The sequence below is a fragment of the Gopherus flavomarginatus genome, chromosome 8 (genome assembly GCF_025201925.1).
Source record: "Gopherus flavomarginatus isolate rGopFla2 chromosome 8, rGopFla2.mat.asm, whole genome shotgun sequence".
Lineage (NCBI taxonomy): Eukaryota > Metazoa > Chordata > Testudines > Testudinidae > Gopherus > Gopherus flavomarginatus.
In genome coordinates this window covers 20,848,948-20,862,004 of record NC_066624.1, presented here as the reverse complement: position 1 = coordinate 20,862,004, position 13,057 = coordinate 20,848,948, and the positions used below count along the sequence as shown (strand labels likewise).

The 13,057-nt window shown below is 41.2% G+C and overlaps 1 protein-coding gene across 4 annotated transcripts in view; it reads right to left on the bottom strand.

Moving 5' to 3' along the window:
* The window catches only part of NEXMIF (neurite extension and migration factor), a 244,692-nt gene that overhangs the window by 197,390 nt on the left and 34,245 nt on the right, over nucleotides 1–13,057 (bottom strand). The window lies entirely within an intron of this gene.

Below are 13,057 nucleotides of genomic sequence, written 5' to 3'. Positions count from 1 at the left end.
ACAGTCAGAGAGCACTATGAGTGACAGCAAAGGGTGCAGGCGCACACGCGCACACACACACACACACACACACACTCTCTCTCTTTCTCTCCCCGCCCCTCTGAGCAACTGGGCAGGAAACGAGACCTCTCTCTTTCTGACCCTAGCCCACCAGAAGAGAGGCTTTAGCCTGACCAGAGATTATACAGCTGCAATGACAAGCTCCCCCACCATCCCAACAGATGGTTTTTATGGGAGCAGCTCATGCCATCACCTCCCCAGACACTGGCAGAGCGACGGTGTAACGGCAGGGCTCCACTGCCTTAACTCGGTCCTTGTGACGATTTTACATTGGTGCCCCATGCAAACAATTCCCTTTCAGGGGCAATTCAAGGGTTTGATGTATTTGTTTACAATTAATAAATTGGGCCTTTGAGACCTCTAGGCACATGCACGTAACTAACACCAAAAAAGGACTAAACCAACAAAGCATCCACTATAGAGCGCTAAGAGGGAAAAAAAATTAAGTGAGAATGATCCAGTTATTCGAGAGACCACATCTCTCTCCGTACCCCATCATGGGGGTTAAAATCTGCTGGGCTGCTCTTGTTGACAGTCCTTGGGGTGTCATTGTTCAGAACGAAAGGCAGGGCATTCTCAATGGAAAGCTTCTGCCTGTAAAGCACATCACAGCCACAGTTTAGCAATCTTTAGAGCTCAATACAAGCCATATTTATAGGAACAAGCCATTGGTTATTAATAATACATAGCTCTTAAGCAGTGCTTTCCATCAACAGTTTTCAAAGCACTTTACAAAGGAGGCAAGTATCATTATCACCATTTTACAGATTGGGAAACTAAGGTAGAGAACTAAACTGACTTGCCCAGTCACTCAGCAGACCATTTGCAGAGCCAAGAACAGGTCTCCTGAGTTCCAGTCCAGTGCCCTATACTCTAGACCACACTACCAACCTTAGCCTTCAAAACCAAGTATATTTATTAATCTACACAATATTGCCTGTGACAAAGACCATTTTATGTCACGTCAGTTTTAACTGATCAGGTGTACAGATGCCAACGCAAAAGTCTCTGCCAAAAAAGAGAAAAGAATAAATCAAGAATATCAGACTAGATGATCAAAATGGTCCCTTCTGGCCTTTTAATCTATGAATCATAATTCTGTCCTCCACTAACGGGATTAGTGTTCAGCACCAAACAGATAATCAAGTGCTTAGATGGGTTTAAGAGTTTTAAAGCCAGACATCTGTAATAAAAGCTATCACAATCAACAAACTATTAAGAAGAGCAGTAATGGGATTATCTGTCAACACAAACAAAAGGATAAATACAAGCAAAACCATCAGTCCCTGAAATATAATTCTTGTGTATTTAAAAATCAGACTCTGGCAAGGAGATTAAAAAGTCTTGGGATCAAATAAGAAGTTACTGATTGTCAAATTTTTACTTTAAAACAAAATACATGCTTAAGATCACACCTGAAACGTACTGCAGTAGTAGAACAGAGCTGCTGAGAAATTGCACTTTCCCCCTTCACATCAGTTGGCCCGGGGTGAAGGGGAAGCATCAGAGGCATTGCTAGGGGCAAGTGACTGAAGGCTAAAGCTCACCTTACTCACTCTCACAACCATTACAACAACTATTTGATTTCACTAACCACATACATGAGATTTGCAGAAATCCTCAGCAAAAGGATCACAGATGCCAACCCCTAACATTGAAAGACAGGTCAACTCCCGCCTGGGTCTGGCTCAGCATGACAATAGGGAATAGTTCAGACTACAGCTGAAGCCATGCTAACAACAGCAATATCTAAAACCAGGTATTGCCATCTTTAGTAGTATGGACAAGGACAAAATGGAAATACCCTTCCAGAGAATTTGAGATTTGGTATGCCAACACTTCTTGCAACCTATGGGGTGTACTCAAAAGTACTGCAGTACGCAGAGAACTTCTACTGCATTAGAAGAAGGAATGTTAAAACAAAGGGTCATTGATTATCTTTCAGTTATCACTCCTGTTCCTATGATCCATTTGAAAATAAAGTTCTATATCTTAAATGTAACAATATTAGTGAGAGTTTTATTGTATCTTTACATTGAAAATGTCCAATACTTACATTTTACAGAGAAAGAGATCTGAAATGTTCACACAGATCCCATTCTCCCCATTCCCCACACACTCACATGCACACAACACACCTGGGTAATGAAGGGAAGGGGAAAAGGAATGTATGGTTTTATACTGTTTCACAGTTGCACTTGCCAGCACCTCCTCTACCTTTTTTTGTGTTCAATAAGGTTGCCAAGACTGAATCCAGATGAAAAACTTCAAGCTTGATACAATAACACTGACTTCACTTCAGTTTCAGTCTAATTGTTGAATTCATCTGAGTGCACAGAGAGAAAGGGGAACACAGAAGGGCGGAGAAACTGTTTGCAGCTCCCACTTAATTCAGTGGGAACCATGCTTTAGGTCCGGTGTAAATGCAGCTCTGTGAACCCAAAGAGATGATTTTCATTGCTGCTCACTTTAAACATCCATCCAATCATTACTAAAAGTCCACAGCTGCATGTCCGATGTCTGTCTCTTAGGGTCTGAACCACTGCCTGCTAAAGTCTGTGAAAAGATTTAATGGACATTCAGAGGGCTGTTTCCCCAAGAATAGTGGGAATTCAAGCACCACCTCCCCACATAAAACTTCATTCAAATTGCAACACTCTCCACACTAAGGTTTTCTCCCTTTCAGGCAACTCTCCTCTCCTAATCTGAGGCTCTAAACCCACTGGTTACAAACTCCCCTGAAGTCCATTGAAATTTATCTCTCTCTCTGTGTATAGCACGTACAATTATTAGCTCCCAAAGAAGAAGTATATAATAGAACGGAAGTCTCCATATTTATTTTCTTATGCAACTATGCCTTTCTGCACACATGACTGAGGAGATTTTCTGCAAACAGTTCAGCTATCCACCTAATGCTTACTTAATGGAAGTGTTTTCAGAAAAACACTACAAGAATTTTCAAATAGAAACAATTAGCATTCACAGTAATTTGCATCTACTTTTCCCCCTTAAAAGTTGTGTGCTGTGCTTTAACATTAACCCCTACATGTTCATTTAAGACTTGTGCAGGGGATTCAGCCACACAACTCCCATCAGAGTCCACAGGAGTAATTAAAGTCAATGATGAAAAGATTATACAGCAATGCTTGAAATTTAGGGGTACAGGTCTTTGTTTTTAAATGCATATTATGTCAGCAAAATGAGCAGTTTCATCATGCTACAAGAATTCTCACCCACATTTTTAAATATTGTTTCCAATTCATTCTAATAGGCATCCACATAGCCATGCAATAGAATAGGGTTCAACTTAACTAGAAAAATAATTTATTGATTAATTCTCGCTTCACTTAAAATGCTTTGTATACATTAAAGGCTGAGGCCAAATGGCCAAAGATCCTTGGGATGCTGATAAACAGCCTCCAATAGCCTGTATTCTTGATGGATACCCATTTCAAGGTCTGGTACCTCATGAACCCTTATGCCTGGAAACTCATGCAGTATGCCATCAAAAATTGGGAATTGTGACTTTCCATATTGTAATACAGTAACTTTGAGGGTTCATTAAAAATCAAGCCGCATATCCCCAAAACTGGATTATACTCTTGCATGTCCATTGAGTCCTGTGCTCATAAACTAGCATGTGACCCAGGCAATATTCACCAAGCTATGAACTACAGACAAAGGTGAGTGGTTGCAGGGTAAAGACAGGACTCACAGAATGATTCCTGTGAAACGAGATTGTACAGCAAAGATGCAGAAAGGAGCCCTATCTCATTCAACACAGCAGTGCCCACTCAATGAGGCAAGGCTGCACAGAAGTCCTTGGCAGTAGAGAGAGGGAACAGATTCTTGTGAAAATGCAGTTTAATACTGCAGCCCAGCAAATCATTTCACAGGAAGGAGTTTATATCCCAATTTTCTTTTTTAAAACCCTAAGAAATTCCATACACAAAGAAAATCTATGTTAAAGTAACATTAAGACTGTATAGCACTCAGAATCTGAAGGTATCAAAATTAAGGTCAGATGTGCAATCCTAATTCTGACCGCTCCTTTATATGCATTACAATACAGTCTTTATGTGATCATATATTACCTTTTCTACAGGATCGCTGCCTCCTTCAGTGTGCAGGTTGGAAGGCGAGCATGAAGTGAAGCAGGGATACATAACGAATGAGAAAGATTTACTCATCTGTGCCTTACTTGGTGCTTAATTCTTTTTGCAATGATGATATGGCAAATTCTGAATTTACACAGGTGTTACAGAGATATTGTTTGGGTCCTCAGTGGACAGGATGGATGGTGTGTTGTAAATAAGCCATGGATCCAGGGGACCCATCTCATTCAGTTTGCAGTTTGGACAGTTTGTAATGAATGAGGCTGGAGTCCAGTACCCCTTGAACAGCAAGGATAGAAATAAATTTGAACACTGTCCAAATAGTTTGTAATCAGTCAAAGGTTATACTGTAATGAGAAGCAAACTTAATGGGGTAAGCAATCTAAATGCTCTTAACGTGTTTTGTTGTTTTGGTCTGGTTTTTGAAAATGGAATGTATCATTAAAAATACAGAAAGCAGCCAAATACTATTCGCTGGATAGTCACATTTCAACAATTTAAGAACAAAATATACAACATGCTGAACAATATCAGCCCATATAGCCATCTCCCAGGCAAGGCACACATATTCCTTTCCATCACCCCCACTTACTTGGGAAAGTCAACAGACTCCGGCACAGGACAGTGAGAAAAATGGATGCCAAAGCAGAACATGATGCCACTGAACATCCAGCTTCCCATTCCCAGAACATCCAGTATGATGACTGAGAGCAAGAATAACCCATACAATCTCAAATGATACAATTGTGCATAAGAAGAGAGAGAGATTTCATAGGTAGACAGGGCTCAAAAACCATGATGGAGACCTATGCACAACTGATTCCTACTCTTAGCAGAAATGGCATATGTGAGAACACTTGCATAGAACTATTCTCAGAGAGGATATCAGACATACCACTTAATGCCACTTTTGCAGCATATTTATATATATGGTCACATTTTGTACATTTTGGCCCTATTTATTCTCTCACACAAAAACCTTGCAAGTCTGCATAGCCATTTGTGGTAAATAGAGATACCATATTTTGCCCACTACATGATGTAGCTCCTCAATTGCTTCCTGTGTAATATCTTTAATACTGGAAAGATTAGGATGGTCACTGTAATTCCATCCAGTACAGAGCAACAATGCAGGATAATATCCTCTGAAAGCTGCAAGCTATACCATTGCCCCATTTCTTCTTACCAGCTCAATTGAAGACATGCTCAACTGCTGACAAGCAAAATTCAGTGGTCTGTAGTACACTGAAATTTATTATAACCTGGTTTGGAACTACTTCTGGATCCTCAATATTCTATTTCTTTTTTAATGTAAATGTTTAAAATCCACCAAAGAACTGACGACAAGAACAGTCACTGTCATTTTGGTGTTGGACGTGGGCCATAAGCTCTTCAGACTGTTTTGCAAGAAGACCCACCAGCAGCTACAATACACTGGGGTACATGTATTTTCCTGCTAACAGTTTCAATGAAGTTTATGCCCAGACAGTGAAACAAACAGGAAAAAGTAGGCATGTCCTCTTTTGCTGAACTAGAAAAACTGCAGGACACAATGTGTGCTACAGAGTGAAATTCAGAAGACTAACTTTTTCAAACTTCAGATGATTTAACAAAAATTTTAAAATAAAAACAACATCCTTTTAAGGAACAGGACTGTTCCCTTTTAATTTATCTGCTTATATTTGTGTGTTTTTTCCTTCATGGTGCAACACTGATGGCTCCTCTTGATTAATTAAGAGCCAACAAGGTGCTCCATACCATACAAAACACAGAGGAATCCCACAAAAATGAAAATACAATTCATCTTTTGCTTGCTCCATTAGGCCCTGGTTCAGCACAGCAATTAAACACATGCCTAACGGCCTTCCTCACTAATTTGCAAAACACACGGAATGTGTCTTCCAGTTATGAGAGTGAAAAAGAGAAGTTCTACTATACTTAATGAAAAGCTCTTACATACAGTAGCACTTCTCAAAGAACTTCCCAAACATTAACTTATCTCACAATACTCCTTTAAGACTGCTAAGGATTATTAGCTCCATTTTACAGAACAGAAACTAAGAGTAAAGGGCCCAGCCCTGAACTATATCCTCCTCCTGTATCTTACCCAACTAACATGAGTTTGGCAACTGCAACTACCAAATGCATGCCGAACGCTGGATATTTCTGAAGCAAAGGCATCTGGTGGTCAATTTCTCTATTTAACATGCCTTCCTCCTCGCTTTACTGCCAGCTGCAGTACAGTGCAGAAATAGCTTTGTATACTGCCTGGAATACTGTTTTTTTCTTTTAAATCCATCTGACTGGGAACTACTAGAACTGAATAAAGATCACACTCCTATTCTGTTCAGTGCTTTATTTCTGGTCAAGACAGGGATGATTTCAGAGCCTATATACTTATAAGTTTCAGTCTTCAATTTGTAAAGCTGTCTACCTGCCATGGAGCAGCGAGCCTCATCCTGCATGCTAGACACCTGTGATGAACTGACTTTGTGAATCATCAGTTCAAAGCTAGTTTCTTTCTACATCTTCACCTATAAAGGCCTCTGTCAAGTGACTGACAACCTAAGGAGGTTAATTTTTTTGTTGTTGATGCAGTGGGAATGGCGGTCTTGCTTTCAAGATCTGAATGTGGAAAACAATAGATAAATACCTGCATTAATTTCAAAAGTACTGATTGGAGGAAAGCAATGTTGCATTTTTTAAAAGGTCACTGGCTGTGCAATCATACATTTTGCATGAGAGAAAGTGATTCCTGTGACATGGTAAACAGTGGAAGAAGTGACTAGAATGTACAGCAATATATGTAGTAAAATTACAGTACCAAATGCAAAGAGGCAAAATCAGCACACTCTTTAAGTTACGAGTTTTGGTTTGTATCTGAAGCAACTTTTTACGTGATTACAGATTAACAACTAATAAATATCTAAAAATACACCTTTTTCAGAAAGGCACCCCAGGCAGATTCAAGTTGACCCATACTGTATCAGTGACAACACAGAATAAAGGCTTAAGCAAAAATATATACTAAAATTGTCACCATTTTTGATTGGTCAAAGTCATTTACTCTAGTAATGCTGTCATGCTGTGAAAATGATATTTTATGTGTAAGCCATATAGAACCATCACACATACGTAGTACAAAAGTAGAATATTTAAGGTCTCCTGGGTGCACTACTCTGCTTAGCCAGAAACACAGGAAGAAATCAGCATTTATGCTTATATGGAAGGTTCAAATATTATTTCCCTCCCATCTCCACCACGATACATTTAGAAAACAATTGTTAACCATGAGATAGTGTTTGCAGTGCAGAGATGAAAGAGAGAGAGACAAAAAAAACACTTAAGCAAAAGCACAAACTGCTACCCCATTGTAAAATCTATTAAAACATCACCTCTAGGTGTGAACCTTGGGTTTGCTCACTGAACCATTAGAGTTATTTGGTACACAAAAGAAACTGGAACCTTAGTGACTCCCATGCTCACACACATTAAGAATCTGAGCAGTGCCCTCCAATGCATTTACCAGACTGTCACCATAAAGCTAAAGGCACATGTGGGTTGTTGTTTTTTCCTGTAGGTGGAAAAATAATCTGACCAAGAATAAAGTTGAAATGGACACCCTCAGGAACGAATAGCCTCCAAAGCAGGAGAGAAGATTGGGGGGTGGGGAAGAGGAAGCAGGAAGATATCTTTCCCTTTAGTATTATAAGGTGTAACAACTTCTCCATCATGACAGATTTTTTTAAGCTATAACACATTCATAACACTAATTGATTTTCATAGGGAAGAGAGCAGATGAGGTCTCTTTGGGAACTGCCTGCTACATTTCTGCTTGAAAGGAGATCGTTGCTAGTGTGCCTCAGCTCCTTCATAAAAAATTTAATTAACAATATCTCCAAGAACGAAACCACAGTTAGGTCTCCAGCTATCATGTGACTCCCGGCACTCTGATGCAGTGTGACAAATTAAACCTAAGCAAACGATACCTGTCTCATGTTGGGTAGCCTGTGCATTATCGTCTGGATAGAGTCTTTGGGGAGAGGGGTGGAATGTAAAGAGAAATGAGCACACACACACACACACACACACGGATCGAGAGATGCCTGCATCTTAGCCTGGTAGTGATAAGTTGTTTTCCTATGTACCATTTCTGATGGTTACACATTTTTAGCTGTGATCAGATGGCTCTGCCAGAAAGCAAATACTTAACAACCCATGATTCCAGCTGATCTTCATAAAAATTATATTTTAGAAACAGTAGAAATTGCAAATATGAGCCCTTTGCTCTTGAATATACAGGGATGGCTATGTAAATGCGAACTCATGTGTCCCTCAGGAGAGGCCCTGCACCATCATGGCTAAATGATGCCAGAAATAGAAAGCCACAATGTGCAGCTCTGGAAGTTCCATCTGGCATAGCAATGGAGGAGAGAAGACAGGAGTGTGGATTTTTCTGTTCTTTCCACCACCACACCCTCCCCCACCCCTTAATCTTTTGAAACTTCCATTCTAAAGGGATTCGTTTCTTTTGCAAAAAAAGAAGAAAACAGTGAGAAAGGAACCTGAAAATATCAACACAACAGCAAAAGATCCAATACTATAAACAGATTGTTAAAATCACTTCTAATGTCTAGGTACAAAATCCATGTTTGCACTGAGATGGTATCCGGAGGCTTACATCAATACCTTTTAAAATTCTCTGAACTGCATAGTAATTAGTGCTGATTTACAAGATATTCCAAGACGGCCACTGGATATCATCAGTGCTGTATTTTTAGCCCTTGTTTTGTTATAATTTAAAAGCTCGTACCATTGCATATAGGATACCAATAGGCTTGATTTATTATCTATAATGTCAAAATTGAAAAGGTTAATCACCATTATTAGTCAGTGAAAATTAGGAGAGTCAGAGATTATCACTTGAATACTGAAGACGACACAGGGATCAGAGTCTAAAAAGAAAAATTAGACACAATCGGGCACCATTCACATTCACCAGATGGCAGTATGTATTCCATCCAAGCATTATGTCTTTAAACAGTGTTCATCACATTTGTAATTGAATACAGTCTTGCAACCCAATCATCATTCTGTAGAAAGATTAGAGAATATCAACTGTCTCCATGAAGTGAAGACTATACTGAAAAGCACAATATATATTTATTTTTAAAAGGTAGTATCCCTGGTCTGCCCTGAACCAATGTTACTGAATGATACTAAGGGGTCCTGTGTTTAAGTACGCCATCTTTTCGATGAAACATAGATCCAGACAACTTGCACTCATTAAACAGTGCATGCAACTTTGATGATGTATATGGGTGTAAATCCTTGTGTCCTGGCTCAATTCCAATTCATAACCGAGCAGTTACATTCCCCATGACTAAAAGTTGGTCTACACTTATGGCAGCATGTAAAGTACAGATACTTCACACTTAGCTAGCATGGGTATAAATAGCAGTGTAGACGGTGAGGCACTGCTTAGGCAAGTAGAGTACAGACTAGAGTTGAAATTTTCTATTTGCAGAAAACCAAACACTCTTGCCCCACTCCCTGCCCCGTCCCTTTTCCAAGACCATGCCTCCCGCTCATTCCACCTCCTCCCTCTGTCACTTGCTCTCCCTCACCTTCGCTCATGCGCTCATTTTCACCAAGCTGGGGCAGGGGGTTGGCCTGGGCTGAGGGGGAGTGGCGGTGAGGGCTCCTGCTGCGGGTATGGGCTCTGGGGTGGGGCCAGAGATGAGGGGTATGGGGTGCAGAAGAGGGCTCCTAGTTGGAGCAGGGGGCTAGGGCATGGGAGGGGGCTCTGGACTGAGGCAGGGGTTGGGGTACAGGAGGGGGTATGGGTTCTGGGGAGGGGGTGCAACCAGAAATGAGGGGTTCAAGATGCAGGGGGGATCCGGGATGGGGTGGAGATGGGGTCTCTGGGGCGGGGCCAGAGATGAGGGTTTGGGGTGCAGGAGAGGGTGCAGTCTCAGGGCGGCGCTTACCTCAGGAGAGTCTCGGGAAGCTGCCGGCATCTCCCTCTGGCTCCTAAGCAGGGGCGTGACCACATGGCTCTCCGCGCTGCCTGTGCCTGCAGGCACTGCTCTCTCAGTCCCCACTGGCCACAGTTCCTGGCCAATGGGAGCAGCTGAGCTGGTGCTGGGGGTAGGGGCAGGGGCAGCACACAGAGCCCCCATGGCTGTTCATCCACCTAGGAGCCAGCTGGAGATGCCAGCAGCTTCCCTGGAGTCGAACAGAGCTAGGCAGGGATCCTGCCTGCACTGCTGACCAGACTTTAAACCACCTGGTCAGCCATGTGAAAACCGGACACCCGGCAACCCTAGTACAGACACATCAGAACCACAGGGTATTGTCTACATGGCTTTCTATACACCCAAGCAGTGCCTCCCATGTCTACACTGATATTTTTAGCAGTGTAATGTCCCGCTGCTGAAGCCTTTCCACACCCCAGTGAATGTCTCTGGAAGTAATCTATCGCTAGACTGGAAGCAATGGGGAAAGACTCCAGCAACTCTCCAAACAGCCAGGCGTGACCCTGCTCACACTCTCCCCTGCCCCCTAGACTCCACTGGGGCCACACCACCCACCTTCCCGGGACTGGGGAGGCTGTGGCGGCACCACATGCTCTCCCTCCTGGCGCTGTCTCCCTCACGTGGAAGGGGCGGGGTTCAGGGTAGCCTTCCTCAATCAGTGGTTCACCCGCTGCCCATGTGGCACTGGGCAATTGTGCCAGCCCGCAGGGCCCCCCCAAAGCATGGGGCCCAGAGCAGTAGCCCCAATTCACCGTCCCCTAGGAAGGTGTTGTAGTAACCAGGCAAGGTACTAACAAACTTCAACAGGACTTTATTTTTAAAGTGGAAACCTCTTTTCCAAGCTGCTGCTGCACCCTCAGTAACTCTCACTCAGCCTCATTTCCTCCCCTCCTCCTTCTTGTTTCCTGTCCTTTCAGACTCCCAACAGCCAGTGCTCCCAGTTCTAATAATTACAAGCAATATCTGAACACCACAGAAGGCTCTGCCTACATGCCACTGCAAGTGTAGACAAGACCTCAATGCACCCTACACTTTCCATTAGATACTGTATTCTTCACTTTGTGTCCTAAACTGTTGAGATGAATTACTGTGCACAGTTAAACAGCTGATTTGATTCACCTCAGAGGTGGCTGCATTTCAGGTGTGGATTGATTGGTATTGTCTGCTTCTCAGTTTAAGTTTGAAAGTTTTTTTTAGGCAGAGAAAACATTACCAGTATATCATCTTCTGGGTAACATTTTTGGCACCATAGTGTTTGTATAGTAGCATTCAATTGCTATTAAAAAAAATAATAATAATGGGATCTGAGAATTGTTATACTTTGAGTTAATATACCCACTGTAACCTTACTCAAAAAGTCCTGAAAACTAGAATGTTGGTGGATAATAGTTAGTTCCAGTTCCTGAATGTTTTACTGCATCATTGTCCATTTCGTAGTAACAGAAAAGGGGCTAAGTTCACTGCTGGCAGATGCAGACACAATTCCATTACAGACAAAAGCATTGTGCCTACTTACACGAGTGGCAGATTTGTATTAATCGCCAGTGATTCAGATGTGAAAATCCTAGACAGGGAAAAGGTTTCAAAATTGCAAAGGGAGGAAACTAGTATTTTGCAACAGCAAATGATAATACAAATCAAAAAAAAGGATACAGAAGAGGGGAGGCACATTTTACCCATAGGAAGTTAATAAATCGACATTCAGAATCAGATAGCTGGATTTTTTTTTTTAAAGAGGGGACAGAATTAAAAATAAATCACTGTATACTGTCTCTAATTTATAACAAATGTTAATAGGCATCCCTATTATAAGTCTGTCATAGCATTTCTCTATAAAACCCTGTTTTCACAGGGGTTATAAATCTGCTGTGAACATTTGCTTGGGACTGAAATGTGACATTGAAATTCAACACCCTGGACTATATATTGTGATTATAAAAAATTTCTAAGCAGGAATTAAATTGTTTTTACGTTAAGCAGCTGCAAAAAAATATCCAGACTGTAGTTCCAAGCAGGTATTTGTGTGTTTATAACCCCTAAATGTGTCTTGTCTTGCAGTGATTAATCAAGAATACGGTATAGGTCCTTTGAGTGTATGTTTGTTGGTTTAGCATATATTGGGTGGGGAAAGAGCTTGAATAGGAGAGAAAATTATAAAACAAAAACATTCATAATGAATGTGATCAATGTTCAAGTAACAGGAATATTTGATAAAGCATTTGTTGGGTAGATTATATACTTTTATTGTGCCTACAAAATATGGCTTAGTTTTACCATTTTTCATTTTATTAATAATGTGACCTACACATTATTCTGACCTGGTCTCCTTTTCACAGAGCGCAGAGTTGGAAAGTAGCACCCTGCGCAGGACTATTTTTTTAATCCTGCTTCTGGCCCGCCCTGCAATATCCACTCCCACCCGCTCCAACGTTGTTTCTTTCTTTTTATACTGCTCCCACCGACAAAAACCTTAGATCTCGCAAGAGAGCGTTTCCCCCATGCTACAAAAAAAAACAAAAAAAAACAAAAACCACTGTTGGATAATATATTATATAAACAGAATTCAGACACAATTTTTATCACTAAAAGACTAAAACCAATCTTGCTTAAACCATGTAAAAATACTTTAACTCCTGTTATAATAGATATTAAATATCTTTCTATCCCTCACTTATCTTCAAAAGCTCACTTTTATATATTCCTGTCAAGGGTGCAGGTGACCCTTAATGCAGCTGAAGGTCAGCTTGGCATGCAAAAAATCCAGTATACGAAGCTTTGGCTCCTCTATCAGTCATTTAAAATTTGTATAAAAGCTCTTAAAAGATGAAACGATATGGCTCGCAA